Here is a 4,449-nt window from a genome sequence, read left to right as displayed (position 1 = left end):
TAATTTTTTCCCCCAAACCCCCCCCCCCCCCCCCCCCCCCCCAAAACAAAAAAAACAAATAATTTAAATACTATTTTTTAAATTGTTTTCATATTTTAAGATTTTTTTACCACACCCAATCCCTACTACCCCTACTCCCTACCCCCCCCCCTCAAGAAAAAAGTTGTTTTTGAAAAATATTTCAATTTAAAAAAAAAAATTACGGCACTCCTCCTACCAACCCACTCCCCTTCCGCACCCGTAAATTTTAAAAAAAAAAATTAAATTTTTAATTTTTAATTTGGTTCCTTAAAAGATATGTATACACACAAAAATAATAAGTGGACTTTAATAATCATAATATGAATAAGTGATTATTGGTAAACACCATTTATGAGTTTATCTTAAGCACAAAAGAAGAAACAGCCCAACCAAAGAGGTAATTTTCTGCATTTTCTCGTTCTTTGCTAAAACACTATCAATTTATTATATTATTTTACACCTCGAGTTGAAGGACATAACTGAAATGGATAATCTGCATTTTGTTTAAGAGATTCTTAGTTATAGTTATTTTATTATTCTCATTCCGTGTTTAATTTCATACTTAGTTTATTTTAGAGTTTGATTAATTCAAATTAACGATAGAAAATCTCATTTTGGAAAGTAAGGCAGTTTTAGGATTTAAATCAATTGGGAAGGAGTAATTACCACTACTTAACTACAACTTGTGTTGGTTACTATTTTGTGTGTTCTTTTTTTATTTGTGTTGTTAGTTTCTCAACCCATAACGCTACTAGCAGGCGTACAACTCTGTCTCTCCTATGAATTGAAATTAAAAAGAATGTGTCTTTTGTAGGAATTACGTACCATTCAAGAAAGACGGATGGCACACTCCATTGATATAGATGAGGTCTCTCTCAACTATATAAATAAATTTATTTTTATTTCATTAGCCCACTGTTCTTTTGGCAATTAAATATAGAATGTTTGAGACTATTATTTTCTTACCATGATTTTATACCTTTTGGGTTTTTAATTTGAGTTAGGTCTGGAGGAGTAAAGAAAATATTGGGTGAGGTACGTTAACATTTTAATTTTTAAAAAAAAAAAACAGTTTTAAGATTAGTTTTTTTAATTCATCATGTTAACGAAAAGGATAAATATGCATAATTTGTTAAACAAGGAAAGTGTATATGTACCACTTTTTTTTTTAACTATAGATATATCCAATCTAGAACACAAAGTTGATGGTATCCACTTTTTTTTTAATTCATTTAATCAAATATAATTTAATTAATAAAAATGTAAAAAAATAAATTTCAGTGACTAATTAAAAAGAATCACAATTACATTAAATTAAATCATTTTCAATGCAAAATCTTATTTTGATAGATGAAAAAAAGGGACAATCTTCTATTCCTTTGATTTACTATGAGTCTCTTTTTTTTTTATAACTTTTTTTTATTTGTTTAGCCTTTTTAAAATATATCATAAATTTTGTTCTGTAGTAATACGTATGAATTAACAAAGACAACTAATATAGGATTTAGTTTTAAAATTTTTGAACTAATTTTATATAAATAATTAATTATGAAGTATTACATTTAATATTATAAGCACCTCTAACATGCTATTTATGAGTAAATCGTAAGAATATACGTAACAAATTCATTTTAAGTCGATTTTAATCATCCAATATTTTGAAAGCAATAATATTAATTATTATCTTAGATTCAAATACATGTAGATAAATTTTATATGGTAGAATGAAAACATAAATAAAAATGAAAATCTGAATATAACATTTTGCAAGTCATCATTCATTTTATATTTTTATTATATACTCTAAAAAAATCAATAAATGTATTTTTTTTTTAAATAATGATTTTCCTTCTCTTTTATTTTTTAAATGAAGTTTTGAGGTAAATATTGAAAATAAACATTTCACATATGAGAACTTTAAATATATTTTGGTACTTTTACTTCTTTTTTTTTGGTGGGGGGGAGGATTATTTCATTATTCAATATTGATTTAAGATATATCAATTTTTTTAATAATTAATTTCTAAAAACTTAAATTTAAATTTCATATGATTGTTACTCTATTTTTTAAATTATTTTTGTCTGTTACTATACAATACTGTTATTTTTTATAGTGAAATTATTTTAGTTTTAAATAATTTTTAACTTTTAATAATAAAGATACGGTTTATTATCAACCAAAAATTAAGCAATGTAAATCGAGAATTCAAAAGAAAAATGAAATTACACGGATTTAAAACACACGACCTCACTAATTAAAAAGATAATAATTGTGTGGAGAAGTTACGGATGTGGATGAGGAAGTTAATAGTAGTATGATATTTATCTTCTGCTGGTTTTCCTTTTATTTTGCATGAATTAGTTACAATATATATTTTAATTTAATTTTTAAAGAACTCAAATTTATCTCTTAGTAAAATTTGATGGAAATTTAGTTGTAACTACTTGGAATTTTTTATTTTTTTATTTTTAACAAACGAATAAAATTGAAATTTTTTATTATTTTAAAATAAATTTTAAACTCCCAACTTTCACATTTGAGACAAATTAACAGTTTATATTTTACATTCTTCTTCTTATTATTAGATATCGATAGCTATGTAATCGCTTGCTTATTGCATAGTACTTGTAATAAACATTTTAAATTTCTTACTCTTTTCCGTTACAGATAGAACGGAGGAACGAGGACGATATAAGGAGCATAAACGACATGATTGATCATATGTTAAAGTATTTAGACAATTCATCTACTGAATCATATATCATATTCAAAGTAAATGTGGGGCTACGTGAATCAAATCCAGATGCGTATACACCAAAGATGGTCTCTATTGGTCCTTACCATAAGAAAAATCCTCAACTTCAATCAATGGAAAGGCACAAACTATTGTACCTACAAAGATTTCTTAGACGGAAGGAGGGGCTTGATTTGAATAATTGCATCTGTGAAATGCATAAACTAAAGGAGGAAGCACTAAAGTGTTACGAAGAGGACGGGAATTATCATGATTTTCTCGCAATATTGGTGATTGACGGTTGTTTTGTAGTTGAATTTATTCGAGAGTATTGTAAAATATGTCTAGAAGAAGAAGCTATGATTATCATTGATGATCGTGCAAGATACATATTTCGAGACTTGATGTTACTAGAAAACCAACTTCCTTTCTTTGTCATCAACAAGCTTCATTCCATGACAAAGCAAGTTAACGAATCATCATTGGTAGAACTGGTGAATGATATGTGTATCTCTTTCAGGCCATCGTTTCACGGGACGGAATGTAATAATGTTGGAAATATCAAACATTTACTTCAACTATACCACATAATTTCATGTCGTCAGATTAATCCCAGGAAAAAGTCCAAAACATATACTTCATCTAATAAGGTTATGCCAAATGCAACGGAGCTTTCCGAAGCTGGAGTTAGCTTTGCAAAGGTCGACGGTATGACAAGTTTATTGGATATAAAGTTTGAGAGTACTACTGGTTTAATGACAATCCCTTGTTTACCAGCCGAACTTGATACGGAAATCCTCTGGCGAAATCTCATTGCTTATGAGCAACAATCATCTGATGTACAACCTAAATATTTCAGTGATTATGTTGTTTTCATGGATCATCTTATCGACTCAGAAAAAGATGTGAATTTGCTTCGCCAGAAAGGAATCATAGTGAACTTCATGGGAGACGACAAAAACGTGGCTAACCTCTTCAACAAACTCGGAAATGGGGTCATGACGCATTTCGACTTCTATTACAAAGAAGAATGCAGAAAAGCAGTTGAATATAGTGAAAAACCATGGAATAGAATGAAGGCAAATTTGAAACACAATTATTTTAGTAATCCTTGGGTAGGAGCTTCAACTGTGGCAGCCATCATACTCCTCCTACTTACAACTATACAGACTGTTTTAGCTTTCACAAGTTCCGTTAAGTAACTAGTAATTGTCATGATTAATTGTATTGAGGTTTTATTAATTGTGTTTCTCTTAGTTTTATTTTATTAGTAACGAATTATAGTACAGTAATTAATTAATCATTTTTAGTTGAACATTTTTCAGACCCAACCGTAGTTTTCTATCGAAATCTACCACTCGACAATCAAAACCACAAAAATAAGTGCATCAAAACAAATTGCAAAATATATAAAGTTTTTTGCCTTTTTGGTTGTTGTAGTTGTAACTTGTAACTGATTTGACCAAACACTTAAACTTACCAATTGATCATCTAAAGGTGTATCTCGTGGACACTCAAACATGACCTAAACTATTGTGTGTCTTATTTACATATTTGAACGCGTGAGATGTTATTCCAATTCATTTTTAGCTTTAAAAATATCATAAAATTCCTAGTTACACATACCCCGGCCCCTCTCCATTTTTAGTCATTTCTATACCCCCACCATCACAAACATAACTCTATTTTTATT

General features: G+C 28.5%; 1 pseudogene; it reads left to right on the top strand.

Moving 5' to 3' along the window:
- The window catches only part of LOC107059193 (UPF0481 protein At3g47200-like), an 8,361-nt pseudogene extending 4,403 nt beyond the window's left edge, over positions 1-3,958 (top strand).
- Positions 3,959-4,449: the final 491 nt, after the last annotated feature.

The sequence above is a fragment of the Solanum tuberosum genome, unplaced genomic scaffold, assembly GCF_000226075.1.
Source record: "Solanum tuberosum cultivar DM 1-3 516 R44 unplaced genomic scaffold, SolTub_3.0 scf00948, whole genome shotgun sequence".
Lineage (NCBI taxonomy): Eukaryota > Viridiplantae > Streptophyta > Magnoliopsida > Solanales > Solanaceae > Solanum > Solanum tuberosum.
Note: the sequence above shows the minus strand (reverse complement) of the source record. Positions and strands in the feature narration are given on the sequence as shown.